Genomic DNA, 19,698 nt, shown 5'->3' on the forward strand with positions numbered 1-19,698 from the left:
TCAGTTATTGATTAATGTAGGGGAAACCCTTCATACCAATTGTCACTATCCAGCTCTCCTACTACCCAGGAAGCTGGTCTCCATTACTCCAATCTCTCCACAATACATAAAGAACCATTCAATTAATTCAGTTGCAGGACTTTTCTACTTCATCACATAAAGATCTTTTTATACCTCAGCTGAGGAACTGTCTTTTTTATTACATGGAAAAACATTGAATTATCTCAGTCACTTTTCGACCAAGAAGAAACTTTCGTATCTTCTCTTTTCATTTGCAATCTTTTATAAAAAAAATAAACTTTTGTAAATAATTTATCCATTCGTCTCAGTCATCTTTGCTTGCTTGCTTTCATTTCCATTTTACACTTGATTCTTCTTATGATTCTTATCCCTATTATCACCATCTTATCACCTATTATTATAATCACTGATTATTATACGTTTTGAATTTGCGACATTAACACGGACCCTCGGCGCCGGCAACAGTTTCTCCTTCCGATTGTTCAGTTAATTGATATACTTTCTATATTTGGTTAGCTGGTCCCCCCTTTCATTCAGCGACTCTCTCTCTCTCTCTCTCTCTCTCTCTCTCTCTCTCTCTGTATCTCTCTGTTCCAGCAAAGCCAAAACAAAATCGATATCGTCAGTTTTTCCCATAACTCTCAGGTCAAATGTTGTTTTCCAACAGTTTAAATGCTTCTATATGACTTCATAGCCATTTGTCATCTCATCTTTCTTTTTCAAAAAGATTCTCCGCCTAATGACTGTTTATTCATCAATTTGAATGCTCTCAATTTATCGTTAAGAACGAAACAGCATAAGAGCGCACCTAAAATATATTATTATTATTTGTTTTTTTTTCCAGAAGCAGCCAGTTTAAAGACTTTCAAATTATTCTTAAAAACAAAATAGCACTAAAACACTTTTAGTTAATAATGAAGACAACGAAAAGAAGTCTCATTTTAACATTTAATAAACAACTTTGTCATATTCGTTAGTGGCGTTAGTAGAAAAGAGAAACGGGTTAGTAGGTTGAAGTGTTCTTGTGTAAAGATAGAATTAATTGCCGGCTTGAGAGAGAGAACAGTTCAGTTCACACATGTTTATAGCTAGTAGTCGCCGGGATGAAAGAAGCCAGTTAAAGGAGAAAGAAAGGGCAAAGTCTTCAGTGTATTTACGTGTTGTCATGGGTGTGTGAGTTGTATGCATTTAGCATGATAAAGTTCGTGTGGGTACCTCATGTGGAAACAGATGGAAGTTTGAAAAGAGCCATTGTTAGCTTGTAGTACTCACGTTCTGCCTGGGCCAAACCCCAGATGAAGTCTGCTTCCAGGCAGGGTCAAGATCAAAGAGGTTAAGAGTTTCAGATTTCGTCTTTTGTGTACTCGGTCACTTGGTTGAGAGCTGGCTTGTGATTGGACAAACCAGGGAGAAAATGTATTCCAAATCTCGAGTCGAGAGAAGTAGCTCCTGCCTGTGAATGTAACGAGTGTTTGCTGCTACACACTCACAACAATACTTTCTTTTTTTCAAAATCAAATGCAATCAGTTTAAATGCTTACAATTTATTGCTAAGAACAAAATAGCAACAGAGCACATACAACATTGTTTTTTTTTTTTTTGTTTCAAACTGAGAAGTAATCAGTTTAAATGCTTGCAAATTATTATTAAAAACAAATTAGCATCAATTCTACACATTTTGCTTTGATTCAGACTCGCTCCCTGCTCTTTTCGACCATTTGCCCTCCGGCATTAATATCTCCATCCTTAGGCAGGGGCGGTCTCAGCATTCCAAGTCTTGTCATTTGGAGGACCGTGGGGCATCATGTCATCCCACTTTTTGATTTCCAACCTATGATCTGCCGTATCAGTATACCACTTAGATTCGTGGCCAACCTGACCACATTTCTAACAGATCGGTTCCAACTTACCAACTCTAAGCTGTACGAGTATATAAAAATTTCTCCCTTAGTAATTACGATATCAACACATGTAGCCATAAGAATAAAATTAACTGATGTTTTGTCGGGTATTCATTGTTATTATTTATCAACTAGAATCCCTAACCTATTCGGCTTATATTAAAATTCCACAGTTAATGTTATTCTTGCTATCCAAACATTCTTCTATTCCCAACATTTCCTCCTTATTGCATTTTTCGCATTCAACATCTAGTCTTTGATAAAAATTAATAATAATAATAATAATAATAATAATAATAATAATAATAATAATAATCTCTTTGGTCACTTAGTCTTGACCTGGAAATGCTACAATACATTCGGCATTAAAAAAAAATGTATGATATTTTACTAAACTGTTAATACATATTTCTATATCCCCTTATCCTATTTTCCTTAACAGCAATCTCTAGATTTTCCACGCTCTGACAGGGTAATAAAAAGCTCACACTCTATCCTTATTATTTTAGGGAATCAGTCTTTACCCACTATCTACGACCTTATTTCATTTAGACCAGATCTCCTGACAGGTCTTATGACATTTCCATTAGATGTAGGCTATATTCCCTACGATCGTTGTTGGCTGTTTCTTTCCAGCAACCCTTAGCCATAGTAAATAGTAGGCTCCTTTTGCTTCACCAACAAAACTCGACAAGTTTTTTTGGGAGGTGGGGGGCGTGACACTTCAAAAATAATAAAATAATGTACCGCTATGTAACACTTCCTTCTTATCTCTCTTATTTTTTTTCTTAACTTAATTAATTTACACGTGTAACTTGGAGACAACAATAAAAAATACATCAATACATCATAAATTACATTATACATAGTTTAAATAACAATTTCATGCATTACAGCAATATTGTCCTTTGAAAAACACCTCACCCTGAAAAAAAAAACCTTTACATAATGCCACAAAACACAAAATAACACTCATCAAGTCCATACAGCAACACAGACAAATTGTTCTATTTTGTAGCAGAAACAAATAGAACTCTTTTCTTGTGCGTCAGTGCCTCCTCTGACTGTGCGATATGGCACATACTGACCAATCAGATGCATAGCGGAGCGCAGGGATCTTCCTTAACCCCTTAAAGAACTATAACTGCTTCTGTCCCGGACGAGAAAAATTCTACCCTTTTCCAGTGAGACAAGGAGGCCTATGCAATTGTAGAAGCGATTTTTTTTTTTTTTTTACACAGAGATCACCACTTATCAAGGCCCGGAAGCCACTCAGGGATAAGGGTTATTGCAAGTACATTACGTTAGTGTGGAGATTTGATGAAGTGTTTACTTAGGGGGGGGGCGATTAATTAGGAATTTGTTAACGTTGGACTTGAAGACATCCAAGTTGTAGTCCGGTGGAAAGCAGGCAGACGGAACGGAATTCCACAGGCGTGCAGTTCTAAAAAAGAAGCTTTGTTCATGGAATCCACGTTTTGATTTAGGCACAGATAAAGAGTGGGGGAAATTTTTCACAGTGGATTCAGCTAGACGGGTGTTTTTCATGAAAGATTGGCGAGGGGGGACCAGAGATTGGAGTTCAGACGAGCACCTGCCATGGAAATAACGATAAAACAAGGAAAGGCTCGCAACGTCTCTTCTGTGGGAGAGAGGTTGCAGGGTAGAGAAAAGGGCATCCCCCACTAAGCCACAAAGTCTATTTTGTACTCTGTCAAGGCAGGATAGGCTGTTTTTAGCAGCTCCTGCCCAGATATGGCAACAGTACTCCATCCTTGGACGTACGTGGCTTTTATATAGATAGAGAATTGCATCAGTAGTGAGATATCTTCTGGAGCGGTAGAAGGATCCCACCATCTTTCCAGCGACCTTGGCAACAGACTTGATGTACGTGTTCCATTTCAGATCAGGAGTAAAAGTCAAACCCAGAAGCTTGTCAAAACACGGGGCCTCACCCAGACGAGAGCCATCCATCACAATTGATGCCAGCTGGGGATCAGAGCGTTGATGATGTAAGGATAGGAGTTTGGTTTTGGATGCATTAAAGGTAACCAGCCACATCTTCCCCACTGAACCACGCGCTCGAGATCAGAGGATAGAGAATCAGAGAGAACTTTGTCATTTACAGCCTTTGATGCGTTGCCGTAGATGGTCGTGTCATCAGCATAGATGTCAACGAATGATTTAAGTATGTGTTTAGGGAGGTCATTGATGTAGATCAGGAAGAGAGTTGGGCCTAGGATTGACCCCTGAGGGACTCCAGCATTTATATTGCAGGCCTCCGATTTTTGTCCATCTACCACTACTCTTATGAACCTATCGGAGAGAAATGATTTAATGATTGAGAAAACATTTCCAGTTATACCATAGCTGGAAATCTTGTGAAGTAGACGCTTATGCCATACCTTGTCGAAAGCCTTTGATATGTCAAGAGCAATTGCCCTAGAAAGGAAGCCTTTGTCAAGAGATTCACTAATCCTGTGGGATATAACCGTCAGCACATCTGCGGTAGATCTTGCAGAGCGGAAACCATATAGTGTGTCACTAAGAAGGTTATTCCTGCTGAGGTGGTTGACTATTTCTCTATCTAATATTGATTCCAGCAACTTACTCATAGCAATCCGAAAATGGCGATATTTACTGCTGAGGAAGCATCTTAAATTGATCACTGACCAAAAATCTGTCTCTTTTATGTTCGACCCCAAGGGAAAGAGTAAAATGAAGCTTCTTAAATTCATTCCGTATCAAAGTTTTTCATTACAATACACAAAAGTACATTTATCTCGGGCACCATCGGGCATATTTTAGGTACAAGAAAAACTAAAAGAACATCCATTTTTATAACTACACAAATATAACAAAATCACATTAATATAAACAGTATTTTGATAACACTTGACATAGATTCTGGCATATCGTCTCTTTTTCTTAATTACTTTAAATATTTGTTTCCCATCGGGTGCGTGTGCATGTGTATTATTTTCTTCAACTATCCTTTCCTTTTTTTCTTCAAAATTACTGTGCATGTATGTCTGTCACTTTGCTATATAGCGGGGAATATATTTAAAGAGATGACAAGTTCATATCGGGACACATATATAACGGGACTCATGCAATACAGACATAACGATAGTGATGATGAGGGAGACATTTATATCAGTTCTTGTATGCTTTTTTGGGTGATCATATATAACCGTTCTTATAACACTGATATTAGAATGATAATGACATTTATATATATTGCATCATGACGACGACTGTGGCAATACTTGAGGGGATTGTTCTTCTTAACATATACGGAGGAGAGGGCGACATGATGCTAAAATAAAAAAAATATCCCATTTCTGTTTGGGAATTTATAGACGCAGAACCAACAAACATAAAACTAATGGAACTCAGATAGGTCTTGCCTAAATTTAGATGGTTTTTAACATATTGTTAACATTCAAAACGTTAATCTTGATCAACAAAGCTGAAATATTTCAGTACTGATTTAATGAAATTTCTTAAAATGCAAAAAATAAATTCTCACTATTAAAACAGTTAACAGATTTTATCGTTTCAACCTATTAAAATATTATCTCTACAATTATATAAATGCAACTTTGTCGGTGTGTGCGTGTGAGTTCGTTCGTTATAGACTCAAAAACGGCTGGACCGATTTTTATGAAATTTCACACAAAGGTACTTGCTGTGCCTGGCAGTGTTTTAAGCTAAGTTTTGCATCAAAATGTTTTCAACAAGTATCAGCAACTGATCATCGCTTTTTATTATTGTACGTATGCAAATGAAAATGACCAGCCAGTTTTCCAGACTGATGCTTACACCGTATTTGTTATGGAATTGTTCATACTACTACTTCACAGCATACGCACGGACGCAGTCACCCACACCTGCACACACGACTATTACAGCCTATTTTCTCTTTCTTTTTATTGTTTGATGACGTAACTTCTTAATGTTGTTCCATTAATTGGAAAGACGTTTATTGATACAATTGGACAATTTACTTTTTTAAATCAAAAATTCACAGACGGTAATACCTTATTTACAGTATGAATACAAATTAACATTTTTTTATATTTTAAAAGTTCTTCCGTTTTTTCCATTAACTTGACTTTAATTAACTTTAAATAACATTTATTTATACAAATACAGATTAATTAACTTACCAAAATTGTTTTTTGACTAACTAATCAAAACACTCCTCATAACAATAAAACCACATTGCTTATACAATACTTATGCATTTACAAACACTTAAAATTCTCTTTTCTCATTTAATCTTTTCATAAATTTCGATTGAGATTTTTTTCAAAAAATTTATTTTTGTATATTTATTTTATCTTACACGTCATTTACTTTTTGTATATCTTACTTTGTTTTATACATATACAGATATAGAAATTTACAAAATTGTATATTTCTATGCAATTTCTATTGATCCTCATAATTCTTCACTGATGTATCTGAGAATTGACATATATTGATTACCTTTTTCCTGGACATTTTTAAAAAAATAAATGTTTTACCATACACACTACCTAAATATTGATTGGTCAATCATTCTTTTGGAAGAGTCTACAGCAAACTAAATAAACATCTACCGCAACCCTTTCTGACCACTTGCTTGGAGCATTCCATTTCGATTCCACACGCACCCACAGAGTAATTTCTCAACAATGCCACCCAAAAAATCAGCTCGGACGGCATGGTTTTGAGCTGGAAGAATAGCTGCTAAGAGGACAAATCAAAGAAATTAGATTGTTGCTGGGACATTGCATTCACTATGTGGAAGCTCCATTGATCAGTGAGGTGTCAATACAACCAAAATTTACTAAATTTAAGGATTACAAAAAAAAAAATTTAATTTACCAAAGATACAGAAAATAAGCATAAAAATGGCATTAAATCAACCCCCAATAAGGTTGGGTAATACTGCTAGTCATTATATATTTAGAAAAATATGTTGGAATTCCATTTTACAAGAAAAAAAATTAAAAGGGAAATTCTGATATAAAAGTAAAATGAAAAGGTCAAACAAACTATATACTGACATTTCCTTTGGATTTATTTATTCATGGTTTTATTTAAACTTTGGATTTTTTCTTTTGTTTTATTATCTCGGCGCAGGCTTTTATAAATTCTTGTAAGTAATTATTTTGGCTTGGGGAGATATCTAACAGAGCGGCTAATGCATATTCAACAGCAGGAGCTGTATTATACATATTCAAATGACCTTGCTAGTGTGCGAGCTGATGTCACAGCAGAGGAAAAGAATGAAAATAAGAATGGAGAGAAAAGGGACACACGTGAACTGCAAGTCATGGAAAAGCACATGGGTAGTGACAACAATGAACCACATGGGTGACCAGAGGATTTGGAATCATGAGTCAGCAGGAGAACTTTTAAAAAAAGATGCATGATAAGGGCTGTCCCCTTTTCATATGAGTAAAATAAAAAGAGAATTAGTTAAATGAAAATGATATCAGATAAAACGGGGATCGAACCCTGTAGATAAGTTTTAAAGAATAATAGGTTTTAAATGGAATGTCTACTTAAATTGTTAATTCTTTTAAAATATTTAATAAATACAAATTTGGGGAAAAACTATTCACAATTCTTAGAAAAAATGCACAATAAAAATATCGGTTACAGAATTAACAAATAGGTTAAATTCCTTTGTAAAACAAAGAGAATAGAAAATGTTATTTGTAAGTGAGTTATTTTATTTATTTTTACTTATATGAAAAGGGGACAGCCCTTATCATGTAACATAGACTTTTAAGACAAAATGCTTAGATGACTGTGTGCCATTGAGCGAAATGAACACATAGTGTTGGAAAGAAAAAGAAAGATTAGAAAAATGTGACAGGACAACGAAGCAAAGACAGGCCAGCATGATAGATTTGAAACCTGCATGGCGACGGAACAAGCAGACATTTTGATGCATGAGAAGGAAAAGCATGTGTTTAACACAGCAGAGTTTTGTCACCTATATGGCGAACTAAGAGACTCTTAAAATAAGATGTACTGCATTGTTTGGAAAGTACCATGAATAAACATCTTTTATTTTAACAGAAAAAAAACTAAAGCCAATTTCTTTTTCTTTCCATTTTTCTTTGTGAAATTTTCATATGCAACGTTGGATCGAAGTGAAAATGTAATGACAACATTACAAGCCGCATGTTCATGATAGAGGTAGTTATTTCAGAGTCTCACACCATCAATATCTGTAACAGAGAGATGAAATTTTTGGGTCGTGAGTGCATGCATTCAGTTATTAGTACTTGTGCAGATTAGCAATTTTTAAACGAACATATTCTAGGTGAAAATATTATTACATGCTTATGAGTCGGTCAAAATTATAAATTCAAAACATTACGAAAAATGATACACTAGATGTTCTATATGTATTTTATACAAAGATCATTCATAATTTCGTTCTGATATTTTGTGTTTAAAGATGGCAGACCCTTAATATTTTATTTCTGAGATACAGATAACCAGATGTTCCATGTAAGTTCTACTTTGCAAAAATTATAAAAAGTCATATTTATGAATGAGTTGTAGAGCCAGTAATTGTAGAAAGAATCGAGCTTCTAGTCGATTTCATCTCAGAATAACACTTTATTTAATTAAAAATAGTTAAACAACTATATATTTCTCATACAAATTAAATAAAATATATGAACATTTTCATTTCTATATATTAATGTTAAAATCAATTTACAAAAAAAAATGATCAGAGTGCATTGTACAAACTGTAAACTTAATAACAGTAATGTATTAAAGGAAATAGAGAAATTCATTCACGAATACAGAATAAAATTACCAATATTTCACATGCATTTTGGGAGAAATTGTTTTATTTTTATGGGAAAACATTAATGTTAAGCGATATGATTTGCTATGTCATTTTCCTCTTATTAAATATAAATTGTTTTCTGATCATATTAGAAATATGAAAATTTTCAAGGAGTTAAAATATAATTATTTTCCTGTTATAAAACAAACGGATTTTCTAAATTATTGCTTCACATTTTTACCTTATTTAAAAAATATTTTTACTGTCTGCATTTCATTAATATTGTCAAAACTATGTTTTCTCCTAAATGTGCATTCATGTGAATCAACGTTTTTTTTTTTTTATTTTTCTCAAATTTTATATTAAAAGTGTTGTTATATCGTCAACGTTCAGATGAAAGATACAACTCGGTATTTAGTGGAAACAAAATAGATTGAACAGAAAAAAAATACAACAAATAATAGTGTGGTTATACGTCAAATTGACTGCCACATGTGAATGACTCGTGCATAACTATGTGTTAACGCCGAGAAACATATTCTGTTGGTCTAATTGGATATGCAACAAATAGTCCTATTAAAACTGCTTCTGTAGTACCAGTATTCAAGAATTCTGGCAAAAGAACTGACCCATTAAATTATCGCCCTATTAGCCTCCTCCCACTTTTTGCCAAAATATTTGAGACCTTAATTAACCATGCTCTAGTCCAGCACCTTACAGATGCTAAACTTCTGACCGACCATCAATATGGATTTAGACAAGCCCGTTCCACGGCAGACATCCTCACTGTAATCTCTGAACGCATATACCATTCACTGGACAAAGCAGGAGAGGGCAGAGCGGTAGCTCTAGATATATCTAAGGCTTTTGACAGGGTATGGCATGAGGGTCTCCTCAGGAAGATTAGATTTTACGGTATCACTGGTAGAATACTTAACATAATTAAATCCTTCTTAGATAAGAGAAAAATCCAGGCTGTCCTCGACGGTCGTACATCTAAACAATATGATATAAATGCGGGAGTGCCCCAGGGATCTATCCTTGGACCGCTGCTGTTCCTGATATTCATAAATGACCTCCCCGACAAATTGCCTCTGAGATGGGTATATATGCTGATGACACCACACTCTATAGCAGGCACGACAGGAAAACAAATGAACATATATCTAAAGTAATGGCAGAAACGCTAGAGGATGACCTCCAATCAGTAGTGGAATGGGGACAAAAATAGATGGTAACGTTCAATGCTACCAAGACAAAACTGGTTTCATTCAATAATTACAAGAAACCTTCTCTACCACCTATAGCAATGGCCAACGACTCATTATCTGAGAGTACGTCTCTCAAGCTCCTTGACCTAACGTTCATAGGAAACATGAGTTGGAACAATTACATCGAGGGCATTGCCAGGGCCGCTGCATGGAAGGTGGGCTCTCTCTACCGCGCTAGAAAACTTCTAACACCCGAAAGTATCCTGTACCTCTATAAGGCCACTATTTGCCCATGTATGGAGTATTGCTGTCATATTTGGGCCGGTGCATCGGCTACTAGTCTCTCGCTCCTTGACAGGGTTCAAAAGAGAGTCGCAAATCTGATAGACCCTAAACTGGCATCTAAGCTTCAGCCTCTGTCCCATCGTTGAAACGTTGCATCCCTCTGCCTGTTCTACAAGTATTATAATGGTGAATGCTCTGAAGAACTGCAAGCACTTGTGCCCCCATGACGTGAACACCCTCGACAGACCCGACAAGCTGCAAAATCCCACCCCCACACTGTAGAGATCCCTAGATGTAAAAGATCTTTCTACTCCAGTAGTTTCTTCCCCAGAACTGCTAGACTTTGGAATTCCATTCCAGGTCACTGCTTCCCCAACTGTACTGACATGCATAAGTTCAAGTGCAACGTGAACCAACATCTTGCTGCCCTAATCCCTACATAGTACCCTAGTAGATGTTTCCCCTGATAGTAGCCCCCTACACCAAAGTGGCAATGTGCCTTGTTTTGGGTGAAAATGTAATAAAAAAAAAATAAATAAATAAAGTTGTCTTTTCCTATCATTAAATATAAAATGATTTCTGAAGGAATCTTTGAAATGTTATATTCAAATGTTATAAGATATTAAAATTTTTTCTAAAACGTTTCTTTACATATTTATTTCATTAAAAATATTTTGTCAGGTTTTAATTGAATTAATATTGTCCAAAATTACGAGTGGTCTTTAATGTTAGCTCAGCTGAATTTTCTCCTAAATGTGTTTTAACATATCAATATTTGTTGTGTAAGGGATCCAAATATTCCACTCTGAGAGATTATTAGGGTTTACAGTTTTTTTCTAATATTATACTTCTCGTTTACTGTGGTAACCAGGTATATTTGCCATGTAATTTTTAAAAGATTTTCCAGGAAACAAGTGGCGTTTATGACTATTGGAATTTATCTCTAATTTGTGCTCACATGTGATTTCTTTGTAAGAGATGAGGCACATACGTGATAAATTATGGTGTTTCTCCAGTATTGTAAAAAAAATATTTTACATTTTGGTTTCTATCCAGTGTGCTTCTATATGAGCAACGGCATATAGACATCTGTATAAATAAGTCTATGTTAAAAATAATTTTCTTCTTTAGTCTGGAATATATTTTGTTACATATTTGATTTCTTTGAAAAAAAGGAGTTATATATTTCACAAATATTTGCATGTGATGCAACTTCATTTGTTTTAAAAAATGAGTCACACATCTATAGGAATAAATGTTCCCTCGAGTATGTTTTCGCATATGCCATACATGTTGTTTGTACAAAGAAATACACTGCAAAATAATAATGTTTTGCTTATGTATGTATTTGTATGTGTTGCAATATATGCTGATATAATAAATGAATAAAATATTTTAAGCGAATATATTTTCTTTTTAGTCTCAGCATATTTGTTTTATTTGAAAATTAAGGGCCTTATAATACATAAGAAAGTAGTTTCTATGTGGTATGTGCTTGGGTATGATTCAACAGTGTATCTGTTGCAAAAATAAGAGTTATAAAGACCACACAAATATAGCTAGCTATATACTTAACAAAAATGTTTTCTCTAGTCTAGAATATATCCTATGACATATTTGATTACTTCAAAGCGTCTGAGCCCCACATTTTCCACAACAATATTGTTTCTTACATATCTTTACATGTGATGTAATTCATTTCTGTTTAAAAAGTGTGTCATACTTCAGATATAATTTCATTCAAGAATGTTTTTGCATATGTCGCACATGTGTCTTATCTGTGAGACACATTCTACAATAATATAGTTTCGCCCATATTAAAACATCTACTGTAATATTATAAATTAAATATTTTACGAAAATATTTTTTCCTTTTAGCATCAGCATATTGGATTTCTTTGCAAATGAAGATCAGCATATTTGACAGTAATATAGTTTATACACAGTGTGTATTCAGCATTGATTAATTATAGTATGTGTGTAAAAGGTAAGAATGATATACTTCATAAAAATATTGTTTTATTTGCAGTATGTATTTACATGCAACATATTGGAGTTTTAGTAAAAGACATGGGTGCTTATGTATACAAGGGGCTCCAAATTTCTGGCCTTGGAAAACTTATGTTACATAATATTAGATGACTGGTATAACAACAAACTACATAGCATTTAATACACAAATCAAAATTAACTTGGAAATAATCAACATGAACCGAGATTTGGGAAATGCATAAGAATACAAAAAGTTTTTTAAAGGTAAAAATGTTTTAAAAACGAAATTTCTCTGTTTTCTATTTACCAAAGAGAAATGACAGATGAAACTATTAAAAAAAGTGATGTCACTAGAGACTTTCATACAACTATTGTATTTTGATCATATAACACCCAAGTGACAAAATGTGCACTAAATTAACTAACAAACCAAACGTTTTTATTAAAGGTTTTATTATTTATTGAAAAAGAAAATGATTTGTTTTTTACATATTTTATTGATTGTTGAAAAAATATTCTTTGAACTGTTCTTAGGTATTTTTGAAGTATTCATTTTAATTTTTTGTGCTCCACTTTAAAAACCAATAAAATGACTAAGTAACAAAATATAAAAGTAAACAAAAAACAGAAATTGAGGTGTCTGAAATACAGCATTGATCAAAACTGGAGGTTATGTCATTTTATGTTACACGAGTCATCTAATATTGTGATCTTAGTTTTTCTAAGAAAGAAAGAAGCCATGAATTTGGGGACTTTTTCTATACTAGCACCAAGACATGTATACTTAAAAAGAATATGGTTTCTCTCAAATATGCTTTTGTATATGTTTCAACATATTTTGCTTACTTGTAAAAGAAGAGCCACATACTTCACAAGAAAATGGTTTTTCCCCAGTATGCCTTCGCATATGTGTCAACATGTGTTGTTTCATTTTAAATGAAGTGCCACATACTTTACAGGTATAAGGTCTCTCTCCAGTATGTGTGCGCATATGTCGTAATACATCTAGTTTTATTGTAAAAGAAGACCCACACACTTCACAAGAATATGGTTTATCCCCAGTGTGCGTTTGCATATGTTGCAACATACTTTGTTTTCTTGTAAAAGAAGAGCCACATACTTCACAAGAATATGGTTTCTCTCCCGTATGCCTTCGCATATGTCGCAACATATTTTCTTTCCTAGTAAAAAAAGAGCCACACATTTCACAAGAATATGGTTTCTCTCCAGTATGCATTCGCATATGGTTTAGCATATGTATTTTCTGTGCAAAAGAAGAACCACATATTTCACAAGAATATGGTTTCTCTCCAGTATGTGTTCGCATATGTTGCAACATGCTTTGCTTCATTGTAAAAGCAGAGCCACATACTTCACAGGAATATGGTTTCTCTCCAGTATGTGTTCGCATATGGTTTGAAACATGTTGTTTCATTGTGAAAGAAGAGCCGCATATCTCACAAGAATATGGTTTATCTCTAGTGCCAGAATTATGGTTCATTATTTGAAGTTGAAATAGGTTACACTTGTTAGTACAATTTGTTTTCGTATTGTGTAAAAACGTAATGAATAATGAAACATTTAAATTTTATTCAATTTTTATGAGGTAAAATTTAGTAGATCGTCAAATGGCAATCATGATTGCTATTTTCTTAAATTACAGTGAAAACATTGTTAAATTGATAATATGCAGAATGCATTGCAATAAAATAATTCTCTACATATTTTAATGACCATTTCACACAGTCATAATCAAAACATAATATCAGGTTTCCCCATTAGTCATATGCGTTTCTTTTCAATTATTGTTGATACCTGGAATTCATGCATTTATTAAAGAGTTTTGACTTTATTAGTCATACGCATTTGAGATAAGTATTTTTGCTAGTGTTCTATTAAATAAGATTAAGAAGATAAGAAATATGCAAGAGGTTGATAAGAAAATGAATTCTAATAAAATTCGATTTGATGACAGAAATATTCTTATATTTCTCAAGAGTATAGATTCTCTCGTTTCAGGCTTTTAAGCAATTTACATCAATAATTTCAAAATATCTTTTCATTAGATATTTTTGTATTTGAAGTCATCAAGAAAATGTAGATCTATTTGAATCCAGTGATATTTTCTTATGAATGCTTGATATTCTGCAAAATAAAATAAAATTTAAAGATAAATTTCAAGAATTATTCATTATATACATGCTATTTGCAAATAATACTATGAAGCATCATGGGCTTAAAGGCAAAAAATCTTAACATTTATTATTGATTAAATTCGAAATATAAGAAAATAAGTTGCAATACATATCTATTAGTAAAATTAATGATTTTTAATATTGGAACATATATTAATAAAACTTTCATTAATAATATCTAAAGTATAATAATATTTTTTTATAATTTACAGTTTTATAGTTTACAAAATTAAGAAATGATAATATTTGAGAAGCACCAATACTTTTTCATAATAATTTTCCAAAATAAAATTTTCAAAAATAATTGATAATTTTCAAAAATAAAAAGTTATAATAATCCCATTTCTTCCACAACATGTTTTTACAATGCATGTACTAAATCTGAAAAACATTCCCATTGGTCTTGGTTCATAAAATTAATCTATCAATGTTTGAAGATTCTAAGAAATTAAAAAATATATTTTAATTACAAAAATTATCCATAAATGGATTATATGCCATAAAACATAATGGTACTTGTACAGTGTGTAGCCCATGATTCTGAGTTATGCAAACAGCTTGGAAATGCTGAATGGAAATATTCTGAACCTGAAAATTATACAAAGTGACACTATTAAATGGGAAAAATAATGAATTATTTAAAATAAATAAAAACACTCACTGTATGAAAAATTTTAAGAAAAAATATTTTTATGAAGAAAATGTAGTTAAAAAATGTTACGATTTTATGCAAAAAGTTTGTTTTTCACTATAAAGTTAAGGGTTTTTAATTTATTTTTTGTCGTTATAATAGATTGTTTTCTTTTTGTACTGGAACAGCTTTTGAATCAGACTGGTTGAGTAAGGGTTAGTTTAGTGTAAGAGTAAAACTAGGTTAGGATATAGATAGTAGTTAGTTTAGGATTAAAATAAAAATAAGGGTTTTTACATTTTCCTTAAGATAAAGATTTAAGTGTAAGGGTAGACTGAAAAAGAAAAACAGTTTCTACATTTTTTTATTCTCTTATTTCGTTTGTGCTTTAACGCTGACATTCATTATCACTTTACACAATTGTGTTAATAAAATTTAAGCCTTACATGATTCACAACTGAAAATTGTTATCTGCTATAGTCTGATTCGTTCATTGCATCAACATCTATCTATTTATGTAAACTGTCTGAAGATGCTGACAAAAGTCAGTTTCAGAATGAATTGTAAACTGTATCAATACAAACATAACCAAAGGAAACCCTTCATCTTTTTCATATATGTCAGAAAATATTTAATTATTATATATATTTAACTGTACTGAATGAGATTATTTCTTTGAAAATTAAATTTCACTTAAACAAAAGAAGGAATAAAATGTTATTTGAAGAAACAAATCAACCCAAATGATACAATCGAAAGATCTAATTATTCTATATAATGAAATAAGCATGGGAGATTTATTCATTTTATTTCATGGAATAAAACATACAGATTTTGTTATTTCATATTATAGAATAAATAATTGATATTATTATTTTATATCCTAGCATAAAAATTGAAGATATAATGATATTATTTCAGGGAATAAACACTAGAAATTAAATGGTAATATATCCTGAAACAAAAACTGTAGATTCAATGATTAGTGTGTCATGCTGTAAACACTAGAGATTTAATAATTTTATATCCTGGAAAAAAACAGTTGAGATGTAATAAATTTACATCTCTAAGTAAAAATAAAATGTCTTTGACATTATCATCAAGTATTTTCAAAAACATAAGATATATATTCTGAAATTAGAAATTTTAGATGGTAAGTGTGGGTGAAAAAATAATTTCAATTAGATATTTTCTTCCTATAAACTTAAACTAAACATAGTTATGCAATGTTAAATCCTTTGTTGATGACTACTAACATAATTATCATCAGTAGATGGTCTCTCTAAACTCTATAATAAATGCCCTCCTGAATTTTGTTTTTCTGATATCTGAATAATTGTCTATGTGTAATCAATCTGCAAAGATTCTACAGAAAAAATAGCACTGCGTAATTATAGCCCCCATAAGTTTTCCCTAACTCTTATAGTGATAGTTCACCACCTTGTTAATGCTAAAATTCTTTCTGGCTGACAAGCCTGTTCTACTGCAAATATCACACTAGCTATCTATGAATGCTTATACCATTCATTTAATAAGGCAGATGCAACTACAGTTGTAGCATTTGATATATATATAAAACTTTTAACAATGTCTGGCATGAAAGTCTTTTCATGAAAATTACTTTGTACAGTAAATGGATGTTTAATATAATTAGATTATTTTTAGATAAAAAAAATTTATAGTGACTTCACTGAATGTACATATAAACAACATAAGAAAATTGCAGATAAGCCACAGAAGTTGATCATTGGACCTTATTCTTTCGGATTTTCATAAACGAACTCCCTGATTTAACTGTGTCTGAGATGAATATACTTATTAATTACATAATACTTTACTCTAAATGTGTGGGCAAAATGAATGTAAACATATCCAAGAAAGTGGCTGAATCCTTATAAAACCAATTCCAGTTTGTAGTAGAATAGGACCACAAATAAAAAGAGAAAACTTCTTGCATGTGCTTTTCTAGAAAGCCACCATTCACACATTTATGTAGTATTGTTATAACATCTGGGCTGGTGCATCAATTACTAATCTCATCTTTGACAGTGTCATGAAAAAAGATTCTAATTTAAGAGGCTGCACACTGTCTATCAAGTGCCAGCCCTGGCCCATCGATGCAAAGTTGTGATTATTTTACAAGTATTTCAATAGAATGTGCTCTGATGAACATGTCCATTGGTGCCTAACTCTGAATGTAAATATCCATTACGAAACAAATAATCAAAATGGCACCCATTCTGACATGAGGTTTCTATGTTAATAGCTTCTTTTTTTGAAATGATAACATTCTGAATTTCGTTTCTGATTGATTACATGAATACACATAAATTTATATGTAATGTGGACACACATCTTACTAATCAATTCTCCATTTATAATGTGCCTATAAATATGGTTCCTAATTCACAATAGAACTTTACGTCTCAGTAGCGTTTTTCCTCATTTGGGATGATTTAAAGTAAAAGTAAAAATGGGAAAAATACTATAAAAATCTATTAAATTTTTAATATGTTTGAAACACTGATTTTCATTAGTTATGTTGCAAATTCATACTAAGTAGTGATTACGTAAATACTCCAAGGCTAAAATTCGAATATGCTATTACCTTTCTTATTAAATGAAATTATTAAAAAGATATTAACTAAGTAAAATTTTCATCATCAGATAGAGAATATATTTTTAAATTCAAAACTATTCTACATTACCTCACATGTTACAAGGTAAATATATGTTCATTTTCTTACAAGCACATAAAATCGTTCTACCTATAGTAATTTAGTTTTGTATTTTACTTTTAAGAGGAAAGTAAGTTTATATGGTTTTTAAATGAGCAGTTGGAATATTATTTTATCATTAATTGCCATTGTTTTTAAACAAGATAATTCAAAAATATTCTTTATTACTTGTCTTGTATTTTTATCTTTGATATTTCTTTTCTACATCCTACAAACGTTTTAAAATATTTCCTATATTTTTAACAAATAATTCTATTCTTATATGTTTAAATTATCTGATTTCTTATTACTTTTTCTTTTTAATTCGTTTGATAATTTTTATTTTATTACTTTCTAAATTACCACCTATTTTAGTTTTACTTTCAAGTTATTCTTTTTTTTATTAATTTTAGTTTTTATTCTAAATTTTTAAAGATTTTTATGCATTGATTTTTTTAAAACATCAAATTTAATTTTAGTTTCCAAGTTTATAACTCCTTTTATTTTTGTATGATTTGGATTCTTCAGATTACTGCAGCATCGTTGTCCATCAAGATCTTTTTTGAGCACACCTCGCTCAGAAAAGATGGATGATAATTGGCAAACAATACTTGCCACGTCCTGCCTGGTCATTTGTCATCTCACAGCAAAAGGCATAGGTTTGCAATCAATAAGTTAAAAAGGGTTTAACACTGTAATGGGTAATATCCATCACCACCCATTGCCATATGTCCTTAACTTCAAGTTGCCCTTTCTTCCATTGCTCTGGTACAGGATCAATAGACTGGCATGCCTCACAGTACGTGATGATCTTCCTGACATCTGCCCTTGTCACTGCTGGGTTCACGTGCCTCACAAAATACAGGGTTTTCTTGATACCTGGATGTCTGCTCTGTGCATGAATCTCATTTATGCAAATTTCTCATAAGCTGTACATGGATCCATGGCAAATGCCTCATGCAGTGTATTTTTAAAGGCCGTCAAATCAGTCTTCTCGGCAGCACTAAGTTGTGGATATACACTCAAGGTGCCTCCAGCCAATCTCAAGGGAATCATCATGTGTATCCTCTTTACTTCAGAGAGGTTGTATGTCAACTTGACCCTTTTATATAACAACCTGTCAAATTCGGATATCAGTTTCACATCAAACTGGAGCTGTTAGCAAGTCAGCTGGAAATAAGTTAAAAATAGCCGAAATAGCTTGTTGAAATAACTTCAGTTCTGATTTTTCCTTTCCTCCCGCAAAATAAATTAATTCCTGTAACAGTTGCTTCCTGGTAGCAGTTGATCAAAAATGCCTGTAGATTTCATTTCCTTCCTCTCTTCCCTCTTCCACTTCTCACACCGTTTTTATCCATTCCCCCCATCACATGATCTGTAAGCATGTGATTCAGGTTTGCTATAAAAGCTCAGTCAATTTTATGTTGTCTCTTTTTCAGATTCCACCAGTGCACAAAGTCCTGGATGGTATCCTGGAAATGGTCGAATGAGCAGTCACCAGAAAAGTTGTACAATACAGTGCCAGAATATAAAATTCCCCTCGGAGCCCGTGCAGAATATGCAGACTTGGATTGATAACAGGTGGCTAGTTCCTTATCCTGAGAAGGAATTGGGTCCGCCCAAAGTGCCTGATCCTGCAAATGACGGTTATCGAGCAAAACAAGCAGGTGAGGCCAGTACTCGACTATTGGGAACTGAATAAACACATGGACCCTTTTGCAGCTTGCGTGGATGTATGCATTAAGAAATTGAGAGAATGGCAGCAAATGGGATCTAATGTATCTGTGTTAGATCTTCGCAAGGCATATCTTTAAGTGCGCATGCACCAATCACTGTGGCCCTACAAAACCATACTTATAAAGAGGAAAAGGTATTGTCTAACACGCATGGGGTTTGGATCTAATGTAGTGTCATCGATTATGCAGATGATTGTTGAT

General features: G+C 32.7%; 1 long non-coding RNA gene across 1 annotated transcript in view; it reads right to left on the minus strand.

Annotated features, from left to right (window-relative positions):
• Window positions 1–955: 955 nt before the first annotated feature.
• The window catches only part of LOC145292231 (uncharacterized), a 36,896-nt gene continuing 18,153 nt past the window's right edge, over window positions 956–19,698 (minus strand). Inside the window, exon 2 of the long non-coding RNA XR_013869578.1 lies at window positions 956–14,363. This is a non-coding gene — a long non-coding RNA (uncharacterized LOC145292231). The remainder of the gene's footprint in view (window positions 14,364–19,698) is intronic.

Source organism: Euprymna scolopes, chromosome 13 (genome assembly GCF_053919585.1).
Source record: "Euprymna scolopes isolate OS-2025 chromosome 13, ASM5391958v1, whole genome shotgun sequence".
NCBI lineage: Eukaryota > Metazoa > Mollusca > Cephalopoda > Sepiida > Sepiolidae > Euprymna > Euprymna scolopes.